The sequence below is a fragment of the Podarcis erhardii genome (assembly GCF_964252035.2).
Source record: "Podarcis erhardii genome assembly, chromosome: 2".
Lineage (NCBI taxonomy): Eukaryota > Metazoa > Chordata > Lepidosauria > Squamata > Lacertidae > Podarcis > Podarcis erhardii.
Genome location: NC_138498.1, coordinates 76,910,387 through 76,927,588, shown reverse-complemented (window position 1 = coordinate 76,927,588; position 17,202 = coordinate 76,910,387). Strand labels below are relative to the sequence as shown.

The following is a 17,202-nucleotide window of genomic DNA, read 5'->3' as shown; positions in this document are numbered from 1 at the left end:
TGTTCTGTTATCTAATGTACTTAAGGCCTGCAGAGTTAAGAGAAATGAGATACTTTCTAGTCACTTAAAATAATTAGCTCAGCTAATCAGCTTCTGCTAAATATGTTCTTCACAGCCTTGAAAAAAGAACATTTGGTGTATTTCCAGAGAAGCCTTTGTGTTCAGTTTTATTGAAGAGATCACAACTTGTTAGCATTAATGAAGAGAAAAGGGAATGAAAATTGCCAAGTGAGCATCTGCAGTATTTTCAAAAAAGAGGGGGGGTGGGGGAGTTTGCACAGAAAGGGCATGCCTTATTTTGATAATTTGGGCAAATTTAAATTGTATCCATGGAGGAGGTACATGCGCTGGCCCCACTCCTCCACACTCTTGACCTTCCCATGATGACTGGGAAAATCTGAAGGTAGCTTCTAAGTGTGTTTTGATTGAATACACTTGGGCAGGATTTCCTGATTGTGGGAGGATTGTAATCACATTCAGTTGAATAAGCTTACAATCGTTTTTCAGACCTCAACCCTCAAATGAAGATTTGGAATGCAGGGAAGTTGAACCAGCACACACTGCTCCATCAGAGACATCTGAAGGCAGCCCTGTACAGGGAAGTTTTTAATGTTTGATGTTTTGCTGTGCTTAATTTACTGTGTTTAATTTGTTGGAAGCCACCCAGAGTGACTGAGGCAACCCAGTCAGATGGACGGCATATAAATTATTATTATTATTATTATTATTATTATTATTGACACAATTTAAGAGCTACTCAATGGGGCTTTTGTTCAAAGGGCTACACTACAACACACTTCTGTGCATGTCTACTCAGAAGTTTGTCCTGAGTTCAATGGGCTTTCCTTTGAGGTTTGTTGTAGGATTGTAGACTTAATTGGAAGGGAAGGACGTTGGGAGAAATTAAAAGTCAAGAATAATATGAGAGTGAGAATTACGTAAGAACATTTCACTTTGAAGTAGTGAAGCTTGTTCACAGTGTACTGCTTATGGTGATTTGAAGTGCTGTTCTCCAGCTGACTGCCAATTCATAGATTTGCATTAAAAGCTTGACTGCAGTGATTATGTAAAACGCAATTGTTCCTTAATAATTTTAAATTGGAACCAGTGACCACGGGAGTGTTACATCTACAAGAGTACAATGGTACTTTTCCAGTTAGGAGAGCCTCCTTTTGTGGATTTGTGATTTATTTATTTTTTGGTGGGGGTGGGGGTTGTGTTGTTCAGAATGCCTTAAAAGAAAACAACCCAGGAAAGACTGGAAGTGCAGTTTAAGATATTCTTGCAGTCTCAGCCTTATACACGTTTCCTAGAAAGATCCGCTGAGTTCAAAGGGGCTTTCTGTCAAGGAAGCGAGCATGGGATTGCAGCCTTAAATACTATACTCCGGGATGCTCCGTTCATTCGTTTTCCTTACAACGCATATGAAGGGACCACCCTCTAGCGGTCCGACGAGGCATTTCCCTTCCTAAAGTTGCTCGCCTCTTCTTTTTTTCTTTAGGCAGAGAATTTCATGCAGACTGTAGCGCACTTTTGGCTTAGGAGGAGGCAGACTCGGAAGATGATCTCGCTCGTTCGCTGTCAGTCCTTGTAAGGAGCGCAGTCTTCGTTCCTCAGGTCGACTTCGTCTTAAGTTCGGTCAGTGCAAAAATACGAGAAGCCCCAAGCGGAAGAAGAAACCACCATATATACGTCTCTCTCTTGAACGGATTTTACATAGGTTTTGCACGATTGAAAATTACCAATAAATCCGATACGATCGTTTCTTCAAAACACGGTAGATGCCACATCTTCACGACCCAAGTCGCGATATCTTTTAATCCTTTTAATTATTTGCAGAGCCCCCCCCCCGCTTGCCCGCAGTTGCATCGCCCAGCATTTTCGTTGGAAGCGGGGGGAATTATTCCAAGGGAAGGTGCAGGCAGCTGGTCAGATCTGAGCTGTAGCGCGAGGATTTCCCTGCGCTGGGTTTTATTATTCGCCTCCGCGTTCGACATGCCTCCTTCCTGTCTGGAAATCTCGCAGTGTTTGGCGTTTCTATATCTTTCTCGGCGCATCCCTTTCGTTTCCACCCGAGCCCGGCGACGCCGATCGCTACTCGAGTTCCAGATGACTTTTCCGCACGCTGATCGCTTATCCCCGTATGCTGTCAACTGGTGTCTGCGACGCACCGAGCAGGCGGCGGGTACAGCATGAGCCATTAAATCCCGGCACGCCAAGGGACGCGTGCGTGCGTGTGGATGGAACGGGTTAAAGGAGGGGGAAGTGGAGTAGATACAAGCCAGAGATCTACAGTAAAAAAGCGTTTTGAGCCTATGCGAAAATCGGAGGGGGGCGGACGGCGGCGGCGATGGTTTGCTGCCTGAGGAAGGCGCGAACGCGGAGGATCCTGGAAACTAGATCCCTGTCCCCACCCCCTCCTCCAAAGCGAGGTTCTTGCAAGGATCCAGTTGGCTCAATCGGTATCGCTCTTTCGCCTCCTGTCGCCTTTAAGCTGCGTGAAACTCGCTCGCTTTTATTACTCTTCTCTGATTGCACCGACGCGTGGTCATGAGGTTCTCGGTGTTGCACAATCCTGCTCCTTTCTTTCCCCATTTATTCCCCCCCCCCCCGCGCCACAACTCCACCTCCCTCCCCGTCTTCAGATTTTAATTTCGGTTGTGTTTTAATTTATCCCGCCTTTAAATGTCTCAACAGCTGCAGCCACCCAGCCGCCTCCTTTGCCGCCATCCTCTCCTCCAGCGTGCACGCACTTGGGCCGCGCTTCCGTCCTACATCTTCGGCAGGGGGAGGGGAGCGGCGGAGCGGGGGGGGGGGATGGCGTGGAGGGAGGGAGGCCAAAGGGGCGCAGGATCCCCAGAAAACGGCAGCGGTGCCGGGATCGAGAGATCTTCACGAAAAAGCAAGGCAGGGGTTACGATAGTGTCAGGAAACCCACGGCGCCGGCCTTTCTGGGCCAAACGCACACAAAAAACGGGGAGGGGGGCGGGTGGAAGAAAGGAAGTCGCGAGTTCTCGAGGAAAAAAATATATTTAAAAAATGAACTTGGCTCTCCAAGGAGAAGGCATGACTCCGCCGGTGTATTTATGGCACTTGAAAGCAGCCGGGCGCTGCGGCTTGAGTGCGAGGGAGCAGGCTCAAGTAGTTGCTAGCTCGCCAGGCCAGCGCGCTGGATGGAGAGCTAAGCTGACAGCGCCTGCCAGTCTCGCGCAAAGCCCCTCCAGCTGCCTCTCCCGCTTCATTCCAGCACACGGGAGGCTGGGGCTCTTTTTCGCTCGCTCGCTCGCTCGCCCCCGCCCCCCACTCGAGCTCGAGCCGCTGCGCAGCCTCCCCAATTGCGCGCCCAACAACTTGAGGCAGGTGCGCGCCCCGCGGGAAATCCTCGGGGACGGGGCGGCGCTGCGACGGGCGGAGGCGGGGGCTCGCGCCGCCTCTCCCGGCGCCCCGAAGTGCTGGAGGAGCAAGTTTGGTTCTGGGGCGGCGGCGGCAGCGGCTCGGCTCGGGCAGGGGGGGTCCAGACTGAGCCTTTGCGCGGACGCCCGTCCGTCCCCAGCCGCCGGCCGGCGCCAGGGCTCGGCGCGCCCGAGCGCGAGGGGCGCGGGAGTGCGTTGCGAGCGCCCAAAAAGCCTCCGGAGCGAGGGGAGGGGAGCGGGGAGGGAGACGGCGGGCGCATGCGCCTGGGCCGATCGAGCCATATTGGATATGAGGCGGTGAGCGGAGCGCCGGCGAGCCTTGCCCGAGCCCCGGCAGCGGCGCGGGGCTGGAAAAACTCCCCGCAGGTAAGGCGGGCGCGGGATGCGGGGCCTCGCGGGTCGGGGGGCGCCCGCCGCAGCTGCTGGGCGCGTTTTGCTGCCTGCGCGGCCGCCGGAAAGGCTTTTTTCCGGCTCCTGAAGTTTGATGCGGGAGACGGCGAGGGAGGGCGGTAGCAGCAGCAGCAGCAGCAGCAGCAGCAGCCAGGCGAGCGGGAGGGGGAGCGAGCGAGTGGCGAGCGCTTCGCTCGGATGTGCAGCCGGGAGACGCCGCCGCCGCCGCCGCCGCCGCAGTACGAGCGCCAACTCCGCGCGCGCTTCTCGCGCTCCGCGCAAGTTCCCGCGACGCGGGAGAAAGGCGCTCTGCGCCCGCGCACCTCCGGGCCCGAAAGGGGGCGCCTGCCCGTCTGCCGTTTCCCTTCGCATTTGTTTGCCTGCTGTACTTGTAAAAAGTTCCTAGGCGCAGAGCACTGGAAGGTGCTCCTTCTCCCTCTTTCTTGGGTGGGGGGTGGGGGGTGTTTGCCCGTTATTGTGTGCCCAAGGAAAGCCAAGCCTCTCCTTCCCTCGCCTTGGTTTCTGCAATCTCTGGCTGGGCGACTGAACGTTGTGGGTGCACTTTCTTTTTCTAACTTGGGTGGGTTAGAGGAAAAGTCATTTCAAGGGAACTTCTGAACTTTTCAGACTATGTGTTTTGTCTTTGCCGAAGTGGCGTTTGACATGGTGATGATGATAAAAGCATTATTATGATTACTAATCTTCTCTAAAATGGCTTCATTTGGAAAAGATGAGGCCTTCTTAAACAATTGGGCTGTGGTTCTCCCCCCTCCCCTTAGCGGCGAAGTGATCTTTCAACCCAAGCGCCGGGGAACTCCGTCGGGAGCGCACACTTTCTCTGAAGACCGCTACGCGGTTTGCTACCCATCTGCGGTGTTGATGGCAGTTGCGAGCTCCTCGCATCAACCCGGCCCCATAAATCGCGACTTTTTTTGTGGGTGGGGGAGGAAGGTGGGTCGGATCGGCAGCTGGTGTCCGCCGTTGTTTTGATTGCGCGTGATTACAGTGCCACCAAATTAGACTCCGCGGAGCCCCTTTGCCCGTGCTACTGATGCCGCCTCCTGTGGGACTCTACTTTCAGTTGAAAAACAACTCTACTCCTGTTCCCTTCGCTTTCTTAGTTTCCATTCTCTGCTCTTCTGCCCTCCCTCTTAAGACTCAGGAAGGCAGGGGCTTCATTGCCCTGTAGCTGAGGATGCACCTGAACCCATAAATCCTAAATGAGGGATGCACACTACAGTTGGCTGCAGTGGAAAGGAGGAGGCCTTGACAAATTTGAGTCAAGTTGGGGAAATGCTCTTACAGTCAAAGAGGGTCTTGTGCAGGAAAGACAGTTTGGGAATTGGCTCCATTTAGATGCATTTCTGTGCATGAAACTGTGGAATCATCTTACTTAATGAAAAAGAAAGAGGAGTCCAGAACTTAGACTTTTACAATTTCTCTCTTGCAGGGACAGGCAGTTAATCCGCTCTTAAAAAGCAGCTCTATTACTAGGCCTCTCCTAGGCCAGAGTGATGTCTATTTAATGGTCTCACGTGGGTTTCGTGGAATGATTATATCTGCTTTGGAGAGAAATTTGCTGTCATAAAAAGTGTGTAAGAGTCTGTAACATTTAGGATTCATAGCTTTGCCTCTACCTTTATCCACTTGGAAGTAAAACTCTGATATAAAACTCTTTACTGATAAGACTGTGGCGCTAGTTTGGTCCTGCTTCTGCCTCTTTCTCTGGGCTTACTACTGCTGGGAGGGAGGCAGAGGTTACCGTGGCAAACATTTCAGTAAAATAGAATGTAAGGTGCACAACTTTAACATTCATATAAGAACTGATACGTTCTGCCCACTGACTTATAGTAATAGCTGTTACTGTTATTCATCAGGCTAAGCTATTTGTACTGCACATGCTGGTGAGAACAACGCTAAGCTTTTAAAAAAATAGTTTATCTTGGTTCAACACAGTACCTCTCATAGATGGAGGCTTTTAAAAAACCCATTTTCCTGTAACAAAAATACACATTTAATATTTGAGCAACATGCAGTTACGAAATATGGACATCACCCAAGTTGGTTTAGGCTTGGCATGTTAGAGTAATGTCACATGTTACGGACAGCACACCAAATGTGTAGTGTGGTGTAGTGGTTAGTGTCTGACTGGATGTGGCAAACCAGGGTTCTAATCCCCATTCAGCAATGAAGCTCACTGGGGTGACTTTGGGCCAGTCACTGTCTCTGTCTAACCTACCTGTGTGTATCTGAAGAAGTGTGCATGCACACGAAAGCTCATACCAAGAACTAACTTAGTTGGTCTTTAAGGTGCTACTGGAAGGAATTTTTTTATTTTGTTTTGACTATGGCAGACCAACACGGCTACCTATCTGTAACCTACCTGACAGGGCTGTTGTGAGGATAAAATGAAAAGGGGAGGTCATGTACAGCACATTGAGCTCCTTGGAGGAATAGGTGGTATAGAAATGTAACCAGTAAATAAACTTTGTTTCACTAAACACAGATGTACACTGGCCACAAAAAGCAGGGCACTCGGTTCCCTGTTATATTCACACACAGTGCAGTAGACACCTGTAGCTTTGTGTTAACATTAATTTGTGATACACACGAAGAGACTGTAAAACTTCAAACCACATTACAGTTCATGGAAATTGTCCAAATGTCTTTAAAGGGAATTTGTCTCTGGATACTGTGTTTAGTCTGGGACTTAACAAGAAAAGTTTAGATTGGTTCTTGAACTCTTTGGGCATTGTGTCCAAATGACACCTGGATTGTGTCATTTCAGACTGGAAGTGTAGGAATTGCATGTTTCCTCTTGTGTTTTTCCCCCAAAGCCAAAACAAAACATTTTAATGTTGAGAATGACTTTAAACTTTGCCTTTCCACAGCAAGTCCAGGAATGTGTTTTATTTTGGTTGTGGGTATGCTGTGCTCTTCCCTCTCCCATTTGGTGAAAAGACTTGTAGCACAGGAAGGGCTGGATTAAATATTATCCCTGCAGAATAGTGTTATTCCTGTATGCTCATGTCTCAATTAGGACCCATGGACAGCAGAGGCATATGAGGCAGTTAAGAAGTGAGGTGACAGCATAATTGAAATCTTAACTTGAATGCTAGAAAGCTGTCAACTCCTTCACCTACAGGAAGGGCTGCACTATCTGTAATCTGTGCACATTTGGGTTGTCACTTAAAAGGTAAAGGTACTGCTGACCGTTTGGTCCAGTCATGGACGACTCTGGGGTTGCGACGCTCATCTCACTCTATAGGCCGAGGGAGCTGGCATTTGTTCTCAGACAGCTTCTGGGTCATGTGGCCAGCATGACTAAGCCACTTCTGGCGAACCAGAGCAGTGCACGGAAATGCCATTTACCTTCCCGCTGGAGTGGTACCTATTTATCTACTTGCACTTTGATGTGCTTTTGAACTGCTAGGTGGGCAGGAGCTGGGACGGAGCAACGGGAGCTCACCCCGACCTTCCGATCGGCAAGCCCACGGCTCTGTGGTTTAGGCCACAGCACCACCCACATCCTGGGTTGTATCTAACTGGGGTGAAAATATGCCTTCAGATAGGGAACAGATTTAACTATCGCACCTATGCCAAGTATGTGTGAATTTTATGAAGAGAGTTTAGAATAAAAATAAGAGTTCAGATTCAGTTTCTCCTATTTATGGAATTAATCTACTTTCAGGGTAGTGTTCATGCTTTACCTTGAGAATTCTTGTAATTCAGATTGAACAATAGGCATATAATCTTATTTCTCAGTACTTCTGTGACCTGGTTCACAGACATCACATTAAGCCACAATTAAAATAAGCTATGGTTTATGGTGAATGAGCAATAGTTTGTTTGGGGAAAAACAAACTATGAGTCTGGGTTTTAAAGCAAGCCAAACCATGGCTTGTGTCCTGGCACGGATGGGAGAGGAGTGAAGAGCCTGTGATTTCAGCAATGCTGTTTCACATTATGTGTGAACCAGGCCTTAGAGAACAGCAGAGGGATGCTGTACAGTGGATATAAAGCAGCTTCTGCTTCAGCCTGAAGTGAAGTGCAGAAGGCAGTTCATTTCAATTTCAGGCTTTCCTGATGGATTAATTAGTATACTAAAAGGTGAAAAGGAATTGAATTTATTCTCATTGATTCTGTGTATTTGTGTGTTGGGTGACACTATGTTTATGTGACAGAACAACTTCAGGAGTGGCAATGACTCTGAAGCTTACACTGGATTTCTCTTTTTTTTATAATAATTTTTATTAAATTTTTAAACAATAAACAACAACATACATAAATCCAGTTACAGATAGGTAGCCGTGTTGGTCTGCCATGGTCAAAACAAAATAAAAAAATTCCTTCCAGTAGCACCTTAAAGACCAACTGAGTTAGTTCTAGGTATGAGCTTTCGTGTGCATGCACACGAAAGCTCATACCTAGAACTAACTCAGTTGGTCTTTAAGGTGCTACTGGAAGGAATTTTTTTATTTTGTTTTAACATACATAAAAACATGTTCTTTTTCATTAGCCACATTTCATTCTCATCTTTGGACTTCCTCACATCTCTTGTTCCTGCACTCTAAACACATAATTTTTTCTAGCAAATTATTTACTTAGTTCAATTTATATTATATAATTGTCCAATATTGAATCTCAAATTTTAGAGTTTAAATAACTCTTATTCTTTAAAAGTTAATTCTAGGATATTTTTTATCCAAAATTTGTCTTATCTTTCAATTACATTTAAATTTATATCCCTTGTTACTAATTTATTGGAGCCATATTGTTACGAATCTTACATCTTTCTTAACATTCGTACAATTTACAGTATTTTTGTAAATAGTCCTTAAATTTCTTCCACTCCTGCTCCACCAGTTCCTCTCCCAAGTCTCGGATTCTGCCCGTCATTTCTGCCAGTTCCATATAGTCCATCAGTTGCATCTGCCATACACTGGATTTCTCTACAGGGCAAACCTTGCTTAAAAATGAGATGAGCTGGGTAAACAAGGGCACCTAACTTAGTAACTGATCCATAATACTTCCCTTCAAATTGCAGTGTGGAATTATCTTCTTTTTTATTATTATTAATCCTTAGCAAAAAATTGTTTGAATAGTTCTACTACATGTGGAAGACATGCTGAAGAAAGGATGTAGAATGTATTTTTACAAGAAAATGAAAATTAATCTATTTTCCATAGGAAGGTACCAGTTTTATTCAATATTGGGGGGGGGGGGGACAAGTTTTTTTAATCAAAAGGTAGAACCTTACCAAGTTTTGAACGGGAAAGCTTTATGCCATATATAGGCCCAGTTCACATGGCTTAGTGCGAATGAGCAAACACGCAGGTCCTCATAGAGGAGATTGCAGCCACTTTGTAGTGCTGCACTGCACTAAGCAATGGTTAAACTTAGTGTGTTGTCTGCTGCGCTCCAGGCAAACCATAGCCAAGGTTTGCAGCTTGTGGTTTGTCTGGAGCTGTGGATGACACACTAGGCCACTAGGGCAAAACTGTGGCTCAGTGCAGCTGTGAAACAATCAGGGAGAGGAAGAAAACAGCCATAATCTCTCCTGGAGACCGCACATTTGCTTATTTGTACTACGTCATGTTTTGGCTTCAGGAATGATGACATGGAAAGAGTTTAGTTTTATTCTGAAATTGATTTCTCCATTGGTTTAAAAATAAACATGTGCTAAACTGTTGCTATTGTTAATTCCTTGCATTTTCATAGCTTGTTCAGTTTGAAATTGCAGCTCTTTAGACTATCATAATACTTGTCTGCATCAGAAAAAGTAGTGCTGTTGCTAGCTATTATTCAGCAGCTTCATGGCAGATCTGGGAATAAAAACGAAACTCTTTATTTTAATCCTCAAATAAGACTTTTAAAATGAATTGAGCTAAACAGATCTATTTCTTCCAGGTGGCTTGAGAGGCGCACAGTGATGATTATTTATTACAAATATCTACTATGATAATCCATTGTAATGAATAATTTGCATTGCCTCAGAGTAGAACTCCAGCTCATGAAGGACAAAGAAAAATAAAATTCAGGAAACTGTACTTTCATTGTATGTACTTGAATGCTAGGAAGCCGTATGCTATGACCTTGCTACAGAATGGACATAAAAGATAGAAATCTTCATGATTATTCAGTCTTCTAGTCAATATAAAAATGCTGTTATTCCAATCCTTGGGTATTGACAGTGCATTTACCAGTACTTTCATAGGAGAAAGTTGAAGCTGCTTCATGTGTTTTTTCCCCTGTCAGAGGAGAAAGGGGATGTATTGTGATAGCATAAAAGTCTGCAGGGTCCTTGAATAATGTTTACTACAGCATGTACCGACTCCCTGGGGTCTTTCAGGCAATTACACTAGCGCAAAGTCCCTTGTCTGAATGTAACTGTTTCTTTGCCCAAGCTCTTTTCGTTTTTTCACTTTGCCTCCAGGGAGTTTTCCCCCCTTTACAATGGGAACCTCACCTGTGCAAGAACAGGTCAAAAGGCTTCAGTGAAGATAGCCGTACATAATCTTATGTATACTGACTTGTTGAATAGTGTGCAGCTTCATCATTAAAGCAGTTATCATTGGCTTAAGGGTGTCTTTTTCTAACTTGAGAGAGAACTGGCGGTTTTTAGCGGCTCTGCCATTTCTTTCAGAAATATGTTTCTACTTCAGTATTCTGTACCTAAAGTTTTGACAAAGATCAATGGCTAGAAGAACACACGGTAGCTTCTGTAATATGTGCATTCCACACTTCTGACTTGCAGTGTAGGAGCAAGCTGATCTTTCTTTATGGATGATAAATTGTAGGGGGAAGTTTAGTGTTGTCTTCCATGAAATTAAATTATGTGAACAATTAAAGAGAATATTTTGTGCCAGCCCTAAAAGCATAGGAGGTGTTCAGGTATTGTGCAGATGAGAAATGATGGCTCAGGTTGCCCAATAAATGAAAGCAAGTGTCTGATAAGAACCAGCATTGTCCATTAGATGGCTTTTTAAACTTGGACCTGGCTGTACGCATTTAGATCTCTGCAAGATGTGCTTATGTAGTGAAGAAGAAGAAGAGTTTGGATTTGATATCCCGCCTTTCACTCCCTTTAAGGAGTCTCAAAGCGGCTAACATTCTCCTTTCCCTTCCTCCCCCACAACAAACACTCTGTGAGGTGAGTGGGGCTGATAGACTTCAAAGAAGTGTCACTGGCCCAAGGTCACCCAGCAGCTGCATGTGGAGGAGCGGGGAATCGAACCCAGTTCCCCAGATTACGAGACTACCGCTCTTAACCACTACACCACACTGGCTCTCATGAATGGGAAGAATAATAAAATCATAGAATTGTTGACTTGGAAGGGGTCCCAAAAGTCATCTTGTTCAACCCCCTGCAATGCAGGAATATTTTGCCCCAAATGGGGCTCAAACGCACAACGGCCCTGAGATTAAGTGTTTTATGCTCTACCTGCGGAGCTATGGGCATCTTGGGTGAATTTGAACAAGTCACCCATCTTTCAGCCTTAATTTGTTAAGCATAAAAAAGCTCATATATTTTTGTTGCAAGAATGAAAAATATTAGCTGTACTTCTAGGAGAAAAGTAGTGTTGTAGGACCTTAATTAGATAGGTCCAGGAATGGGATGCAGGGCTTAGCTTAGTCAGAATTAAATTTGGCTCAAATTAAGAGTGGATTTGTACTTTATAAGTACATAACTTGTTATTTTTCAAAGTCAGAAGTGACATATAAACCATGCACACACAGAGAATGTTAGAGAGAATATGATTTTAATACAGTACTAGGGTTCCTTTTCCTCTGTTAACTAAACTGTTCAATATAATTGGCAATAGTCAATGCAAGCAATCCCTGCTGGGCGATTGGCACTTCATTCTTATTAGACTGTTAAACTATAGTTCTGCACCCACTTATTTTTGTAGAAATCTCTCATTTCAGTGGATTTGTAGGCCTACTACTGGGTACCGTATTAAATCTACCACACACTGCTACTTAACTTCTGTTAGTTTCAATGGAGCTTACAACCCCCCCACCCCCCCATTGAACTGAATGGAGGCTGAACGGCTGCAGTATCTGGTGGATTGATTCCTTGATTGTTAATGGTTGGCACTAGAGTCCTGAATTAATCTTGGCAGTTTATTGTGGTGAAATGGATCATTGCTATTCCTTTGCATTCTGGGCCACCCTTGATAAGATCTTGCTGGTTTAGAAGATTAATAGTTTGTTCTTGTTCACTTAATCTGTTTTCATTTATTTGCTGTTTATTCTTTAGGACACTCCTTTTCCTTTATGGAGCTGAATAAACCATTTTTCATTAGCGAAATCGGTTATAAGGAATTCCCATTATAGCAAATAGCTGAAACTGATAGTATCTCAAAATGATGTGGCTATTAAAAATGCTTTGATATTTTCTTTGTGTTTTGGTGATGAAAGATAGAGGAGATGAATTCTTGATGATCTAATGAAACACTATATGCAGTGCTGGGCAAGCCTTAACGAGTATTTTGGTAAATTTGAAGTGATGCTGCTCAGATCCTTCCAGGATGGATCTTTCAGGATCCAGGAAATTTATAGCAAATAAATACAGCTGTTCCTGAATAGTTGAACTTAGTTTTTTTTTATAATCCTTTGCTTCGTCTCCCTGTGTGTATCCCCAAGGCAGATAATGGGGTTGTCTGATCTGGGTACGTGCAGTGAATTGAGCACTCAGGGCCCAAACTACATGTTAATGTTAGCCTAGTTCCCCCCAGATGCTTTGGGCTCAAGTTCCTCTCAGTTCCCTTTTGTGTGCTTCATACTGGGAGGTTTTTTGCTGACAGAAGTCAGCAATTGCAGGTACAGTGGTACCTCAGGTTAAGTATTTAATTCGTTCCAGAGGTCCGTACTTAACCTGAAACTGTTCTTAATCTGAAGCACCACTTTAGATAATGGGGCCTCCTGCTGCTGCTGCACTGCCGAAGCACGATTTATGTTCTTATCCTGAAGCAAAGTTCTTAACCTGAAACACTATTTCTGGGTTAGTGGAGTCTGTAACCTGAACCGTATGTAACCTGAAGCGTATGTAACCTGAAGCATATGTAACCCGAGGCACCACTGTAGTGGTATGGCTTGTATTGGGACCTGTAGCATTGGGATCTATAGCCAGTGTTAGAAACTCAGGTATATAAGCTAGGCGCCAAGTGGCACCTTAAACCTAGATTACGGTCGCCACAGCAGAATGTCTGTTTGCCAGGGGGTTGGACTAGATGGCCCTCGGGGTCCCTTCCAACACTACGATTCTGTGATCTCAACTACATTGCCTGACTGTAGTTTCCTCTTACAACAATTCCCTTGCCCCAGTATGCAAGAAGGAGAAACACACACAGAGGAAATGGAAGTGGTATTAACTATGGACTAAGGCAGTGATTTTTAAACTCTGGTCGCCAGTCTGGGCCCCAGAAATCTCTGCGTAGTCACAGTTGGACCCGTGATAGTAGCAAAATGCACCCAGCACCCGGCTAGTTTTGAACACTGGCTATAGTAGCTTTGTGGGGGAAGTGATCTTCAGTGGAGAAAAGGGCATGGGAAGGGCCATAGTTTAGTGGTTCATTGCCCATGTGGACAATTCAAATCTGGATTGACCAATGACCTGATTCGGTATAAGGAAACTTCCTGTGTTTGTTCCTAAAATTTTAGCTTTGTTTCCTGTGCTGATGCATAATGCTTCCCTGCCCCCTGTAGCTATTGTTTTTATCAAGGAAGAACATGCCCAGTGCTATTGATTTTCTTATATTTATATCTTGGCTTTCTTCCATCATAGAACCCAAGGCAGTGAACATGTGGTTTTCCACTGGTCACTCATCCACACACTGACCAGACTCACTTACCTTCAGCAAGGCTGTGGTCTCCTGTGCCTCCCTCAGACCATACCTTGAGAGCACTAACACAGCATGCAATTTAACCCTTACAATGCCTTTCATAAGTGGCGATGCACACACTTTCTTTAGTATCTCCATTTCATGTTAAGCTGTTGGGACATGTTGTTGTCGGTTTTTATTAAAAAAAAAAATACATCCTATCAGGCCTACTTTGTGTTCAAACTTATAAGATGACCGAGTACTTTCAGTGCACTGATCATCTCCACGAGCTCATTCATTGTTGTACAACTAACAGTATTTTAAATACGGACATCAAAGAGGATATGTTCTTGTTGCCTGATGGGAAATTATGGTTACTGCAAAAAGCAGCAACAAAACTGAATGTTTATGTGTAGCATATCACATCGTACAAACAACTCCTGAGGAGGTCAGTAGCACAACTTGATACACAGACCAGCTGCCACATTTGGATTTCTACCGCAGTAGCAAAATAACGAAGATTTAGAGTATTGTATTCAAAGTACAGTACTCCAATTTAGCTTGTTTGAGGACTACAGCCTCGGTAGGCATTTAGAAGAATAGAAATGAACTACACAAACTGTCTACAGATCACTCGGCGTTTAACTGAAGAAGTGGTTCTGCAGTTAATAGTACTTTTAAACTGAAATATTTATTACATACTGTATTTCAATAAATTTGCACGAAAACTCTGCGTCATAGTGTAGTATAAAGACATAAAAGCTTAATATAACCCTTAAGTATATATAAATGAGTGGCCATCTAAGTGTTTACTAGGGTTTACTTTGCTGAGCTTCAGCTGTTACTGCATGGCAACATCACATAAATCTCAGTAGAAAAAAAATCATCATTGCAGAAGCATTCCCTTTAGAGTTTGGTATATAATAATACATTACCAAGAAGGTTAAATATAATTGCCTAGCAAATAATGGAGCAAGTGATAGTGAATAAATAACTTCTTGCTTGGCATTCAGTGTCCAATTGAACAAGGGGAGTGGGGTGTCACTAAATGCTGTTACTATATGTTGTCCTGATCTCATAATGAGTAATTTGTACTAAAGTGGGGAGAGGGAGCTGGGTTGGGACATAGTAAACCCACACAGGCTTCCTGATCCCCTGGAACAGTGAGGTGTTCTGCATGTCTGTCAGCACCCAGAAGAAGAAGTGGGCTTTGTTAATCCCTACTGCGAGCCTTTTGTGTGAGGGTATCTGGACCATGCACAGATGGAACATGCCCTTGTTTGCAACTAAACAGGGCCTTCTGCAGTTTTGCTACCTTGGAGACACTCTAAAACCTTGGACCGTGTAGCCCACATGCCTGTTGCATTGCAGAGTTTTTATCTGCATAGATATGAAGGGCAATCGCAAAACAGATTAGACATTTTTGAGGGTCTTTTTTGTGCAGATGCCATGACACCAAACAAGCTCTCTAAAGATGTAAAACTAGGATTCAGAGAATTATGAAACTAGTTCTGGGAATTGAAGGGTACAGGGTTAGGGTGTTGCTGTTTTTATTAGTAGCTTTCATACCACATCAAAAAACTTATCTCTTAAAACTCTGAGGGGAATTCTCAGAGCAGGTTGTGCTATGACATGGCATTCTGCTGAGAGGAGAAGAAAAATCCACTGGGCTAATAGAAGACAATTATGTTAGCCTAGGACTGCAATTTCAATTGCCTGACTAAGTAGGCTAAAACTTAATGTAATTCATAGTTTCATTCTGAGATACGTTAAATTCAAATTTAATTTTAAAGCATTTTTAAAGATTAATATAATGACTTTTAAAATTATATAAATGGCTTAGGATTTGGGTTATCTTGGAAGAAAAAAATAATTGTCTAGGATCTAAAGCAGTGTGTGCACATAATGAATTTTCAGCTGCTCCCTTTATCCTGTCCCCCTCTCCGTGTTTTTTTTTTTTTTTGGTGTGTATAGGGGCTAGAAAAAAACAGCAGTTTCCTAATATGCATACACGCTTATCTGGATCCTAGTGTATGCATCTATATCAGCACAAGCAGAGTACACTCTGTGCCTAGACCTTTCAGAAAAGCTGATGTGTTGCCTTTTTTTTTCCTCCTCCCCATTTGTGTACAGATTCCTTCCTCCACATCCTGGTTCACACTAACCACAGCCTGCTCCATCTGGCATCTGAATTGGGCAAACCAGAATCGGAAGTTCACTTTAAATAATTGTATTGAATGGTAACCACAGTAGGTATCCACAAGGAGAGGAGGGAGTTTTTAAGCACATTCCCAACTTTGCTTTGACTTCATTGATACTTGGACTGGGCCAAAGTGTACCGCCTTTTAAGTGAATACTCATAGGTTTTAGAGTGCGAGCCACGCAGGACTTGATGCCACTCAGTTGTGACTGCGGAGCTTGGATGTGTCAACCATGCAGTCTAATCCCATTGTGTTTATGTAATTCACTGAGTAGCATAGCTGCTGGTAAAAAAAAAAGGTTGTCACTATCGATATTCTGCTACCCAAAGGGCACTTCAGTGGTAGTCCATGTTTCATGTACCTCGACTTAATAATGCACTGGCCGGCTGTTTGTGGTAGTGACTAAGGTCTTAAACTGAGACTTCTCAGAATTCAACAAAGTTAACCAGTTACTGACACCCACTGTTGAATAATCTGTTTAAAATTAAACAGTGAAAATGGGCAACACTGCCTGCTGCAGGAAGGCAGTGGGGTTGGCAAAGTTGTGTTGTTACTCATAGGTGCTTTTTATTGCCACTCAAGCAGAGACGTGGTGTTGTCTGAATTACATATTTGAATACACTTATCTAAGCAATTCAGATTAGGTATTGCACTGATTGCTTTTTAAACCCTTATATAAACTATATATATTTGATACCCGGATGCTTCTACCAATTGGCTTGCATTGGAGTAAATTTTGTGACAATTAGGATTTGTTTTGCTTCCTTCTTTGCTTTTGTTTTGCCGCCTATTTTGCTCTTGTTTCCAGTCTTTGTAAACATTTTATCATATTTGTGGAATGCGAACTACATTTTTTCATATTTACGATAGTGTTGGGGTACAGTAGCTTTGGACTAAATAGACACATACATTCTATTCAGTATAACAGTGATGGAGAGTACTAATTTGTGTCTCATGGTTATTTTTGGCAGCAGGTTTAATGTACTTTGAGTGAGATGAGCCATGCTGATGGTCTAATTGTATAGAAAAGTATGCATGTAGGATGGAATAGGGAACCTTCTTCTCACAGGGCCCAGGCATGTATGCTGTAAATATGCAGTATGTACCCTGGACAAGTGAAAAAGTTCATGCATTGAGCTTGTTGCAGCTGGATTTAGGATCACCTGATCCTTATGGGGTAGATTAGCCCTATCCAGAATAGAGGTGGCAGGTTTTAAGGCATTTTTTTCTGGTTGCTTATTTTTATGTGGTTGATTTGTCGGTATTGTAATCTCTGAGTGCTCTAAAAAAATTGTTATTTTAAATAACTATTCTAATGGAAGAAATTCATTCACTTATACCATACAATTAATCACTTTTACAGAGGAAACT

The 17,202-nt window shown here is 43.9% G+C and overlaps 1 protein-coding gene across 1 annotated transcript in view; it reads left to right on the top strand.

Moving 5' to 3' along the window:
* Positions 1–3,649: 3,649 nt before the first annotated feature.
* SFMBT1 (Scm like with four mbt domains 1) overlaps positions 3,650–17,202 on the top strand; it is an 84,790-nt gene continuing 71,237 nt past the window's right edge. Inside the window, exon 1 of the mRNA XM_081847918.1 lies at positions 3,650–3,779. The gene's annotated coding sequence lies outside the window, so the exon portion shown is untranslated. The remainder of the gene's footprint in view (positions 3,780–17,202) is intronic.